This window comes from Saimiri boliviensis, chromosome 21 (genome assembly GCF_048565385.1).
Source record: "Saimiri boliviensis isolate mSaiBol1 chromosome 21, mSaiBol1.pri, whole genome shotgun sequence".
In the NCBI taxonomy this organism is placed as follows: domain Eukaryota; kingdom Metazoa; phylum Chordata; class Mammalia; order Primates; family Cebidae; genus Saimiri; species Saimiri boliviensis.
The window spans coordinates 19,429,894-19,441,945 of NC_133469.1; positions in this window are offsets into that span (position 1 = coordinate 19,429,894).

A 12,052-nucleotide genomic window follows, 5' to 3' on the forward strand; every position below is an offset into this window, starting at 1 on the left:
TTGCAGCAGTTCAGAAACCCTTTCCTGGGAGAATGCAGAAACAGTCATTTCCAGCCCTAGAGACGCATATAAGAGTTTGCAGTAAGAATGCGTTTAAAACACAGAAGACCCGCTTCTTATGAACTCATCTGCTGTGTGTTGGTTCCTTTTAGGAAGTTGCATCTATGGTTAGATTCAGCGAGGTAGAAACACGTTTCTTCTAAAAGCTGCGTTTGGACATTCCAGAGTGGATGGGAGAACAGGCTGTAAAGAGAAATACCTTGCTCTAAAACCAAAACGGGGCTATCTAGCAGAATGGTTGTCAATGTGTGTATTCAACTTCCAGAGTTTAACTGATGTGTGTTTGCAGCAGTTCAGAAACCCTTTCCTGGGAGAATGTAGAAACAGTCATTTCCAGCCCTAGAGACGCATATAAGAGTTAGCAGTAAGAACGCGTTTAAAACACAGAAGACCCGCTTCTTACGAACTCATCTGCTGTGTGTTGGTTCCTTTTAGGAAGTTCCATCTATGGTTAGATTCAGCGAGGTAGGAGCACGTTTCTTCTAAAAGCTGCGTTTGGACATTCCAGAGTGGATGGGAGAACAGGCTGTAAAGAGAAATACCTTGCTCTAAAACCAAAACGGAGCTATCTAGCAGAATGGTTGTCAATGTGTGTATTCAACTTCCAGAGTTAAACTGATGTGTGTTTGCAGCAGTTCAGAAACCGTTTCTTGGGAGAATGTAGAAACAGTCATTTCCAGCCCTAGAGACGCATATAATAATTTGCAGTAAGAATGCGTGTAAAACACAGAAGACCCGCTTCTTACGAACTCATCTGCTGTGTGTTTGTTCCTTTTAGGAAGTTGCATCTATGGTTAAATTCAGCGAGGTAGAAACACGTTTCTTCTAAAAGCTGCGTTTGGACATTCCAGAGTGGATGGGAGAACAGGCTGTAAAGAGAAATACCTTGCTATATAACCAAAACAGAGCTATCTAGCAGAATGGTTGTCAATGTGTGTATTCAACTTCCAGAGTTAAACTGATGTGTGTTTGCAGCAGTTCAGAAACCCTTTCCTGGGAGAATGTAGAAACAGTCATTTCCAGCCCTAGAGACGCATATAAGAGTTAGCAGTAAGAATGCGTTTAAAACACAGAAGACCCGCCTCTTACGAACTCATCTGCTGTGTGTTTGTTCCTTTTAGGAAGTTGCATCTATGGTTAAATTCAGCGAGGTAGAAACACGTTTCTTCTAAAAGCTGCGTTTGGACATTCCAGAGTGGATGGGAGAACAGGCTGTAAAGAGAAATACCTTGCTATATAACCAAAACGGAGCTATCTAGCAGAATGGTTGTCAATGTGTGTATTCAACTTCCAGAGTTAAACTGATGTGTGTTTGCAGCAGTTCAGAAACCCTTTCCTGGGAGAATGTAGAAACAGTCATTTCCAGCCCTAGAGACGCATATAAGAGTTAGCAGTAAGAATGCGTTTAAAACACAGAAGACCCGCTTCTTACGAACTCATCTGCTGTGTGTTTGTTCCTTTTAGGAAGTTGCATCTATGGTTAAATTCAGCGAGGTAGAAACACGTTTCTTCTAAAAGCTGCGTTTGGACATTCCAGAGTGGATGGGAGAACAGGCTGTAAAGAGAAATACCTTGCTATATAACCAAAACGGAGCTATCTAGCAGAATGGTTGTCAATGTGTGTATTCAACTTCAAGAGTTAAACTGATGTATGTTTGCAGCAGTTCAGAAACCCTTTCCTGGGAGAATGTAGAAACAGTCATTTCCAGCCCTAGAGACGCATATAAGAGTTTGCAGTAAGAATGCGTTTAAAACACAGAAGACCCGCTTCTTACGAACTCATCTGCTTTGTGTTGGTTCCTTTTAGGAAGTTGCATCTATGGTTAGATTCAGCGAGGTAGGAACACGTTTCTTCTAAAAGCTGCATTTGGACATTCCAGAGTGGATGGGAGAACAGGCTGTAAAGAGAAATACCTTGCTCTAAAACCAAAACGGAGCTATCTAGCAGAATGGTTGTCAATGTGTGTATTCAACTTCCAGAGTTAAACTGATGTGTGTTTACAGCAGTTCAGAAACCCTTTCCTGGGATAATGTAGAAACAGTCATTTCCAGCCCTAGAGACGCATATAAGAGTTTGCAGTAAGAATGCGTTTAAAACACAGAAGACCCGCTTCTTACGAACTCATCTGCTGTGTGTTGGTTCCTTTTAGGAAGTTGCATCTATGGTTAGATTCAGCGAGGTAGGAACACGTTTCTTCTAAAAGCTGCGTTTGGATATTCCATAGTGGATGGGAGAACAGGCTGTAAAGAGAAATACCTTGCTCTAAAACCAAAACGGAGCTATCTAGCAGAATGGTTGTCAATGTGTGTATTCAACTTCCAGAGTTAAACTGATGTGTGTTTGCAGCAGTTCAGAAACCCTCTCCTGGGAGAATGTAGAAACAGTCATTTCCAGCCCTAGAGACGCATATAAGAGTTAGCAGTAAGAATGCGTTTAAAACACAGAAGACCCGCTTCTTACGAACTCATCTGCTGTGTGTTAGTTCCTTTTAGGAAGTTGCATCTATGGTTAGATTCAGCGAGGTAGGAACACGTTTCTTCTAAAAGCTGCGTTTGGACATTCCAGAGTGGATGGGAGAACAGGCTGTAAAGAGAAATACCTTGCTCTAAAACCAAAACGGAGCTATCTAGCAGAATGGTTGTCAATGTGTGTATTGAACTTCCAGAGTTAAACTGATGTGTGTTTGCAGCTAGTTCAGATACCCTTTCTTGGGAGAATGTAGAAACAGTCATTTCCAGCCCAAGAGACCCATATAAGAGTTTGCAGTAAAAATGTGTTTAAAACATAGAAGACCCGCTTCATACGAACTCATCTGCTGTGTGTTGGTTCCTTTTAGGAAGTTGCATCTATGGTTACATTCAGCGAGGTAGAAACACTTTTCTTTTAAAAGATGGGTTTGGACATTCCAGAGTGGATGGGAGAACAGGCTGTAAAGAGAAATACCTTGCTCTAAAACCAAAACGGAGCTATCTAGCAGAATGGTTGTCAATGTGTGTATTCAACTTCCAGAGTTAAACTGATGTGTGTTTGCAGCAGTTCAGAAACCCTTTCCTGAGAGAATGTAGAAACAGTCATTTCCAGCCCTAGAGACGCATATAAGAGTTAGCAGTAAGAACGCGTTTAAAACACAGAAGACCCGCTTCTTACGAACTCATCTGCTGTGTGTTGGTTCCTTTTAGGAAGTTCCATCTATGGTTAGATTCAGCGAGGTAGGAACACGTTTCTTCTAAAAGCTGCGTTTGGACATTCCAGAGTGGATGGGAGAACAGGCTGTAAAGAGAAATACCTTGCTCTAAAACCAAAACGGAGCTATCTAGCAGAATGGTTGTCAATGTGTGTATTCAACTTCCAGAGTTAAACTGATGTGTGTTTGCAGCTAGTTCAGATACCCTTTCTTGGGAGAATGTAGAAACAGTCATTTCCAGCCCAAGAGACCCATATAAGAGTTTGCAGTAAAAATGTGTTTAAAACATAGAAGACCCGCTTCATACGAACTCATCTGCTGTGTGTTGGTTCCTTTTAGGAAGTTGCATCTATGGTTACATTCAGCGAGGTAGAAACACGTTTCTTTTAAAAGATGGGTTTGGACATTCCAGAGTGGATGGGAGAACAGGCTGTAAAGAGAAATACCTTGCTCTAAAACCAAAACGGAGCTATCTAGCAGAATGGTTGTCAATGTGTGTATTCAACTTCCAGAGTTAAACTGATGTGTGTTTGCAGCAGTTCAGAAACCCTTTCCTGAGAGAATGTAGAAACAGTCATTTCCAGCCCTAGAGACGCATATAAGAGTTAGCAGTAAGAACGCGTTTAAAACACAGAAGACCCGCTTCTTACGAACTCATCTGCTGTGTGTTGGTTCCTTTTAGGAAGTTCCATCTATGGTTAGATTCAGCGAGGTAGGAACACATTTCTTCTAAAAGCTGCGTTTGGACATTCCAGAGTGGATGGGAGAACAGGCTGTAAAGAGAAATACCTTGCTCTAAAACCAAAACGGAGCTATCTAGCAGAATGGTTGTCAATGTGTGTATTCAACTTCCAGAGTTAAACTGATGTGTGTTTGCAGCAGTTCAGAAACCCTTTCTTGGGAGAATGTAGAAACAGTCATTTCCAGCCCTAGAGACGCATATAATAATTTGCAGTAAGAATGCGTGTAAAACACAGAAGACCCGCTTCTTACGAACTCATCTGCTGTGTGTTTGTTCCTTTTAGGAAGTTGCATCTATGGTTAAATTCAGCGAGGTAGAAACACGTTTCTTCTAAAAGCTGCGTTTGGACATTCCAGAGTGGATGGGAGAACAGGCTGTAAAGAGAAATACCTTGCTATATAACCAAAACAGAGCTATCTAGCAGAATGGTTGTCAATGTGTGTATTCAACTTCCAGAGTTAAACTGATGTGTGTTTGCAGCAGTTCAGAAACCCTTTCCTGGGAGAATGTAGAAACAGTCATTTCCAGCCCTAGAGACGCATATAAGAGTTAGCAGTAAGAATGCGTTTAAAACACAGAAGACCCGCCTCTTACGAACTCATCTGCTGTGTGTTTGTTCCTTTTAGGAAGTTGCATCTATGGTTAAATTCAGCGAGGTAGAAACACGTTTCTTCTAAAAGCTGCGTTTGGACATTCCAGAGTGGATGGGAGAACAGGCTGTAAAGAGAAATACCTTGCTATATAACCAAAACGGAGCTATCTAGCAGAATGGTTGTCAATGTGTGTATTCAACTTCCAGAGTTAAACTGATGTGTGTTTGCAGCAGTTCAGAAACCCTTTCCTGGGAGAATGTAGAAACAGTCATTTCCAGCCCTAGAGACGCATATAAGAGTTAGCAGTAAGAATGCGTTTAAAACACAGAAGACCCGCTTCTTACGAACTCATCTGCTGTGTGTTTGTTCCTTTTAGGAAGTTGCATCTATGGTTAAATTCAGCGAGGTAGAAACACGTTTCTTCTAAAAGCTGCGTTTGGACATTCCAGAGTGGATGGGAGAACAGGCTGTAAAGAGAAATACCTTGCTATATAACCAAAACGGAGCTATCTAGCAGAATGGTTGTCAATGTGTGTATTCAACTTCAAGAGTTAAACTGATGTATGTTTGCAGCAGTTCAGAAACCCTTTCCTGGGAGAATGTAGAAACAGTCATTTCCAGCCCTAGAGACGCATATAAGAGTTTGCAGTAAGAATGCGTTTAAAACACAGAAGACCCGCTTCTTACGAACTCATCTGCTTTGTGTTGGTTCCTTTTAGGAAGTTGCATCTATGGTTAGATTCAGCGAGGTAGGAACACGTTTCTTCTAAAAGCTGCATTTGGACATTCCAGAGTGGATGGGAGAACAGGCTGTAAAGAGAAATACCTTGCTCTAAAACCAAAACGGAGCTATCTAGCAGAATGGTTGTCAATGTGTGTATTCAACTTCCAGAGTTAAACTGATGTGTGTTTACAGCAGTTCAGAAACCCTTTCCTGGGATAATGTAGAAACAGTCATTTCCAGCCCTAGAGACGCATATAAGAGTTTGCAGTAAGAATGCGTTTAAAACACAGAAGACCCGCTTCTTACGAACTCATCTGCTGTGTGTTGGTTCCTTTTAGGAAGTTGCATCTATGGTTAGATTCAGCGAGGTAGGAACACGTTTCTTCTAAAAGCTGCGTTTGGATATTCCATAGTGGATGGGAGAACAGGCTGTAAAGAGAAATACCTTGCTCTAAAACCAAAACGGAGCTATCTAGCAGAATGGTTGTCAATGTGTGTATTCAACTTCCAGAGTTAAACTGATGTGTGTTTGCAGCAGTTCAGAAACCCTCTCCTGGGAGAATGTAGAAACAGTCATTTCCAGCCCTAGAGACGCATATAAGAGTTAGCAGTAAGAATGCGTTTAAAACACAGAAGACCCGCTTCTTACGAACTCATCTGCTGTGTGTTAGTTCCTTTTAGGAAGTTGCATCTATGGTTAGATTCAGCGAGGTAGGAACACGTTTCTTCTAAAAGCTGCGTTTGGACATTCCAGAGTGGATGGGAGAACAGGCTGTAAAGAGAAATACCTTGCTCTAAAACCAAAACGGAGCTATCTAGCAGAATGGTTGTCAATGTGTGTATTGAACTTCCAGAGTTAAACTGATGTGTGTTTGCAGCTAGTTCAGATACCCTTTCTTGGGAGAATGTAGAAACAGTCATTTCCAGCCCAAGAGACCCATATAAGAGTTTGCAGTAAAAATGTGTTTAAAACATAGAAGACCCGCTTCATACGAACTCATCTGCTGTGTGTTGGTTCCTTTTAGGAAGTTGCATCTATGGTTACATTCAGCGAGGTAGAAACACTTTTCTTTTAAAAGATGGGTTTGGACATTCCAGAGTGGATGGGAGAACAGGCTGTAAAGAGAAATACCTTGCTCTAAAACCAAAACGGAGCTATCTAGCAGAATGGTTGTCAATGTGTGTATTCAACTTCCAGAGTTAAACTGATGTGTGTTTGCAGCAGTTCAGAAACCCTTTCCTGAGAGAATGTAGAAACAGTCATTTCCAGCCCTAGAGACGCATATAAGAGTTAGCAGTAAGAACGCGTTTAAAACACAGAAGACCCGCTTCTTACGAACTCATCTGCTGTGTGTTGGTTCCTTTTAGGAAGTTCCATCTATGGTTAGATTCAGCGAGGTAGGAACACGTTTCTTCTAAAAGCTGCGTTTGGACATTCCAGAGTGGATGGGAGAACAGGCTGTAAAGAGAAATACCTTGCTCTAAAACCAAAACGGAGCTATCTAGCAGAATGGTTGTCAATGTGTGTATTCAACTTCCAGAGTTAAACTGATGTGTGTTTGCAGCAGTTCAGAAACCCTTTCTTGGGAGAATGTAGAAACAGTCATTTCCAGCCCTAGAGACGCATATAATAATTTGCAGTAAGAATGCGTGTAAAACACAGAAGACCCGCTTCTTACGAACTCATCTGCTGTGTGTTTGTTCCTTTTAGGAAGTTGCATCTATGGTTAAATTCAGCGAGGTAGAAACACGTTTCTTCTAAAAGCTGCGTTTGGACATTCCAGAGTGGATGGGAGAACAGGGTGTAAAGAGAAATACCTTGCTATATAACCAAAACAGAGCTATCTAGCAGAATGGTTGTCAATGTGTGTATTCAACTTCCAGAGTTAAACTGATGTGTGTTTGCAGCAGTTCAGAAACCCTTTCCTGGGAGAATGAAGAAACAGTCATTTCCAGCCCTAGAGACGCATATAAGAGTTAGCAGTAAGAATGCGTTTAAAACACAGAAGACCCGCTTCTTACGAACTCATCTGCTGTGTGTTTGTTCCTTTTAGGAAGTTGCATCTATGGTTAAATTCAGCGAGGTAGAAACACGTTTCTTCTAAAAGCTGCGTTTGGACATTCCAGAGTGGATGGGAGAACAGGCTGTAAAGAGAAATACCTTGGTATATAACCAAAACGGAGCTATCTAGCAGAATGGTTGTCAATGTGTGTATTCAACTTCCAGAGTTAAACTGATGTGTGTTTGCAGCAGTTCAGAAACCCTTTCCTGGGAGAATGTAGAAACAGTCATTTCCAGCCCTAGAGACGCATATAAGAGTTAGCAGTAAGAATGCGTTTAAAACACAGAAGACCCGCTTCTTACGAACTCATCTGCTGTGTGTTTGTTCCTTTTAGGAAGTTGCATCTATGGTTAAATTCAGCGAGGTAGAAACACGTTTCTTCTAAAAGCTGCGTTTGGACATTCCAGAGTGGATGGGAGAACAGGCTGTAAAGAGAAATACCTTGCTATATAACCAAAACGGAGCTATCTAGCAGAATGGTTGTCAATGTGTGTATTCAACTTCAAGAGTTAAACTGATGTATGTTTGCAGCAGTTCAGAAACCCTTTCCTGGGAGAATGTAGAAAGAGTCATTTCCAGCCCTAGAGACGCATATAAGAGTTTGCAGTAAGAATGCGTTTAAAACACAGAAGACCCGCTTCTTACGAACTCATCTGCTTTGTGTTGGTTCCTTTTAGGAAGTTGCATCTATGGTTAGATTCAGCGAGGTAGGAACACGTTTCTTCTAAAAGCTGCATTTGGACATTCCAGAGTGGATGGGAGAACAGGCTGTAAAGAGAAATACCTTGCTCTAAAACCAAAACGGAGCTATCTAGCAGAATGGTTGTCAATGTGTGTATTCAACTTCCAGAGTTAAACTGATGTGTGTTTACAGCAGTTCAGAAACCCTTTCCTGGGATAATGTAGAAACAGTCATTTCCAGCCCTAGAGACGCATATAAGAGTTTGCAGTAAGAATGCGTTTAAAACACAGAAGACCCGCTTCTTACGAACTCATCTGCTGTGTGTTGGTTCCTTTTAGGAAGTTGCATCTATGGTTAGATTCAGCGAGGTAGGAACACGTTTCTTCTAAAAGCTGCGTTTGGATATTCCATAGTGGACGGGAGAACAGGCTGTAAAGAGAAATACCTTGCTCTAAAACCAAAACGGAGCTATCTAGCAGAATGGTTGTCAATGTGTGTATTCAACTTCCAGAGTTAAACTGATGTGTGTTTGCAGCAGTTCAGAAACCCTCTCCTGGGAGAATGTAGAAACAGTCATTTCCAGCCCTAGAGACGCATATAAGAGTTAGCAGTAAGAATGCGTTTAAAACACAGAAGACCCGCTTCTTACGAACTCATCTGCTGTGTGTTAGTTCCTTTTAGGAAGTTGCATCTATGGTTAGATTCAGCGAGGTAGGAACACGTTTCTTCTAAAAGCTGCGTTTGGACATTCCAGAGTGGATGGGAGAACAGGCTGTAAAGAGAAATACCTTGCTCTAAAACCAAAACGGAGCTATCTAGCAGAATGGTTGTCAATGTGTGTATTCAACTTCCAGAGTTAAACTGATGTGTGTTTGCAGCAGTTCAGAAACCCTTTCCTGGGAGAATGTAGAAACAGTCATTTCCAGCCCTAGAGACGCATATAAGAGTTAGCAGTAAGAATGCGTTTAAAACACAGAAGACCCGCTTCTTACGAACTCATCTGCTGTGTGTTGGTTCCTTTTAAGAAGTTGCATCTATGGTTAGATTCAGCGAGGTAGGAACACGTTTCTTCTAAAAGCTGCGTTTGGACATTCCAGAGTGGATGGGAGAACAGGCTGTAAAGAGAAATACCTTGCTCTAAAACCAAAACGGAGCTATCTAGCAGAATGGTTGTCAATGTGTGTATTCAACTTCCAGAGTTAAACTGATGTGTGTTTGCAGCTAGTTCAGATACCCTTTCTTGGGAGAATGTAGAAACAGTCATTTCCAGCCCAAGAGACCCATATAAGAGTTTGCAGTAAAAATGTGTTTAAAACATAGAAGACCCGCTTCATACGAACTCATCTGCTGTGTGTTGGTTCCTTTTAGGAAGTTGCATCTATGGTTACATTCAGCGAGGTAGAAACACGTTTCTTTTAAAAGATGGGTTTGGACATTCCAGAGTGGATGGGAGAACAGGCTGTAAAGAGAAATACCTTGCTCTAAAACCAAAACGGAGCTATCTAGCAGAATGGTTGTCAATGTGTGTATTCAACTTCCAGAGTTAAACTGATGTGTGTTTGCAGCAGTTCAGAAACCCTTTCCTGAGAGAATGTAGAAACAGTCATTTCCAGCCCTAGAGACGCATATAAGAGTTAGCAGTAAGAACGCGTTTAAAACACAGAAGACCCGCTTCTTACGAACTCATCTGCTGTGTGTTGGTTCCTTTTAGGAAGTTCCATCTATGGTTAGATTCAGCGAGGTAGGAACATGTTTCTTCTAAAAGCTGCGTTTGGACATTCCAGAGTGGATGGGAGAACAGGCTGTAAAGAGAAATACCTTGCTCTAAAACCAAAACGGAGCTATCTAGCAGAATGGTTGTCAATGTGTATATTCAACTTCCAGAGTTAAACTGATGTGTGTTTGCAGCAGTTCAGAAACCCTTTCTTGGGAGAATGTAGAAACAGTCATTTCCAGCCCTAGAGACGCATATAATAATTTGCAGTAAGAATGCGTGTAAAACACAGAAGACCCGCTTCTTACGAACTCATCTGCTGTGTGTTTGTTCCTTTTAGGAAGTTGCATCTATGGTTAAATTCAGCGAGGTAGAAACACGTTTCTTCTAAAAGCTGCGTTTGGACATTCCAGAGTGGATGGGAGAACAGGCTGTAAAGAGAAATACCTTGCTATATAACCAAAACAGAGCTATCTAGCAGAATGGTTGTCAATGTGTGTATTCAACTTCCAGAGTTAAACTGATGTGTGTTTGCAGCAGTTCAGAAACCCTTTCCTGGGAGAATGTAGAAACAGTCATTTCCAGCCCTAGAGACGCATATAAGAGTTAACAGTAAGAATGCGTTTAAAACACAGAAGACCCGCTTCTTACGAACTCATCTGCTCTGTGTTTGTTCCTTTTAGGAAGTTGCATCTATGGTTAAATTCAGCGAGGTAGAAACACGTTTCTTCTAAAAGCTGCGTTTGGACATTCCAGAGTGGATGGGAGAACAGGCTGTAAAGAGAAATACCTTGCTATATAACCAAAACGGAGCTATCTAGCAGAATGGTTGTCAATGTTTGTATTCAACTTCCTGAGTTAAACTGATGTGTGTTTGCAGCAGTTCAGAATCCCTTTCCTGGGAGAAGGTAGAAACAGTCATTTCCAGCCCTAGAGACGCATATAAGAGTTAGCAGTAAGAATGCGTTTAAAACACAGAAGACCCGCTTCTTACGAACTCATCTGCTGTGTGTTGGTTCCCTTAAGGAAGTTGCATCTATGGTTAGATTCAGAGAGGTAGAAACACGTTTCTTCTAAAAGCTGCGTTTGGACATTCCAGAGTGGATGGGAGAACAGGCTGTGAAGAGAAATACCTTGCTCTAAAACCAAAACGGAGCTATCTAGCAGAATGGTTGTCAATGTGTCTATTCAACTTCCTGAGTTAAACTGATGTGTGTTTGCAGCAGTTCAGAAACCCTTTCCTGAGAGAATGAAGAAACAGTCATTTCCAGCCCTAGAGACGCATTTAAGAGTTAGCAGTAAGAACGCGTTTAAAAAACAGAAGACCCGCTTCTTACGAACTCATCTGCTGTGTGTTGGTTCCTTTTAGGAAGTTGCATCTATGGTTAGATTCAGCGAGGTAGGAACACGGTTCTTCTAAAAGCTGCGTTTCTACATTCCAGAGTGGATGGAGAACAGGCTGTAAAGAGAAATACCTTGCTCTAAAACCAAAACGGAGCTATCTAGCAGAATGGTTGTCAATGTGTGTATTCAACTTCCAGAGTTAAACTAATGTGTGTTTGCAGCAGTTCAGAAACCCTTTCTTGGGAGAATGTAGAAACAGTCATTTCCATCCCTAGAGACGCATATAAGTGTTAGCAGTAAGAATGCGTTTAAAACACAGAAAACCCGCTTCTTACGAACTCATCTGCTGTGTGTTGGTTCCTTTTAGGAAGTTGCATCTATGGTTAGATTCAGCGAGGTAGGAAAACGTTTCTTCTAAAAGCTGCGTTTGGACATTCCAGAGTGGATGGGAGAACAGGCTGTAAAGAGAAATACCTTGCTCTAAAACCAAAACGGAGCTATCTAGCAGAATGGTTGTCAATGTGTGTATTCAACTTCCAGAGTTAAACTGATGTGTGTTTACAGCAGTTCAGAAACCCTTTCCTGGGATAATGTAGAAACAGTCATTTCCAGCCCTAGAGACGCATATAAGAGTTTGCAGTAAGAATGCGTTTAAAACACAGAAGACCCGCTTCTTACGAACTCATCTGCTGTGTGTTGGTTCCTTTTAGGAAGTTGCATCTATGGTTAGATTCAGCGAGGTAGGAACACGTTTCTTCTAAAAGCTGCGTTTGGATATTCCATAGTGGATGGGAGAACAGGCTGTAAAGAAAAATACCTTGCTCTAAAACCAAAACGGAGCTATCTAGCAGAATGGTTGTCAATGTGTGTATTCAACTTCCTGAGTTAAACTGATGTGTGTTTGCAGCAGTTCAGAAACCCTTTCCTGGGAGAATGTAGAAACAG